The sequence below is a fragment of the Protobothrops mucrosquamatus genome, unplaced genomic scaffold (assembly GCF_001527695.2).
Source record: "Protobothrops mucrosquamatus isolate PMUCROS unplaced genomic scaffold, P.Mucros_1.0 scaffold159, whole genome shotgun sequence".
Classification (NCBI taxonomy): Eukaryota; Metazoa; Chordata; class Lepidosauria; order Squamata; family Viperidae; genus Protobothrops; species Protobothrops mucrosquamatus.
This window is the reverse complement of record NW_015386523.1, coordinates 474797-476646: the sequence shown is the minus strand read 5'-3', so window position 1 is coordinate 476646 and position 1850 is coordinate 474797.

Below are 1850 nucleotides of genomic sequence, written 5' to 3'. Positions count from 1 at the left end.
GCTACATTCATTATTATTTTAATGAATAATTTAATTTCATTTATATTTTAATCATAAAAATCTTGCTACAACTTTATAACAGAAAATACAGAAATATAATACATAATAATAATGATTCAACAGTATTCTCTTTTATGGCTCCATTAGCCCAAATATGTGGCTACTCTAAAAAACAATTTGAGCACTATTGATTAGCATTATTGGTACTCCCACTAATTATAATTTCACAGTACATTATAGTCCATTAGGGGGGAAAGCATTCTTATTTAAACAGGATTGGAGAAATTATTTTCAGATTAAATTTAAAGAAATGTTAAATTTAAGAATTAAAATTAAGTAAATATTTATACTTACCTTAGATTTTTAAAAATTATCTCTTTTTTAAAAAAATTATTCTGAAATAATTTCAGAAAGAGCAAAGTAATAACTTGAATATTGTAAAAAATATTGAGTAATTATGAAGGTTGGAAGTATCAATAGTTAAATATGTATTTCAGTCTTCAGAAAGAATTGGACTTATTTGGTAGAAAATATTTGTACACATAAATCACTAATCACCAAGATATATATTTGCTTATAGAGTTAACTCACAGTTATATGTTATATTTATAGTTAATAATTACTGATACAATATTTAATCAAATCCTGTAACTCAGGCAAAGGACCATATAAATGCATTCTTTTTTAAAGCTAAAGAAGTGCAGACCCCCTAATTTTTTTCATTTAGTCCTGCATAGGAAGGAAGGAAGGAAGGAAGGAAGGAAGAAAGAAAGAAAGAAAGAAAGAAAGAAAGAAAGAAAGAAAGAAAGAAAGAAAGAAAGAAAGAAAGTGGTATAAAAAGTCTCTGGTTATAGATGAGAAGATACACCATAAAATGTTAGTCAATTAAGTCTTACTACTATTAATCCCTAGAAAAACACTCATTTCATTTGCCTGCTTCACTAAACTCACATCTGCCTAGGCTGCTCCCAATGTTTGAAAGAAGCAACATGTATAACCTCTATTTCTTTCTTTCAAGCTTGTATCTTATAGCGAGACATATTCTGTCTTTTTCTTTTCTGATTGTTTCTCATTAATTCATCTTTCTACATTTCTTCTTTTCTGCTTTCACAGCCCAACTCATTTTCCATCTTTTAATCATGTATTGGGTTCTTTTAGTATTCTGAAATATGTTTTTGGTAAAAATCCAAGTGGATGCTCAATCTTATGAAGCTCACTAGAATATGTCTATCATCAACCTTACAATACCACATTCTGCAGCAAAGGAGGGACATAATCCAGCTTCCATAAGGAATTATTTTTTTAAAAAAATATCTGCTTATATGCACATTTTATCTAACTCCACGTTAATAAAATCTCTACACAATTTTTGTTACATTTTGATCTCTCCCTGCTGGCAAAGGTATGAATTGTTTTCTTTCTGTTGCACCTGTCCAAAGGGCCTTTGAGTTTCTCTGCTGACAGAGTTACGATCCCAATGTTACACAGATGGGACATGGCATTCAAGTTGAATATAATTTTTAGCTTTCCTTTCTCGGTTAATTTCCAATCTGAACACCTGCCTTATTCCTTCATTCTTCCAGTTTTGCCTCTTCTGCAAATCCTATGAGTTGTGCTTTCATTAAATCTGTGTAACAACTATTTTTGCATTTCATGTTCTTGTTAACAATTGTTCAGTATTCTGATAATCTCTTCAGGAGATATTTCTTTAATTTTTTCAGTAAACCTAAATTAGTCAAACCTCTGGCCCTGAGGAAGAGTAATGGATCTTTGTTTTCGATGGATCCTTGAATATTTACATATCTGTATGTGTGTGTGTGTGTACACATACATACATACATACATACATA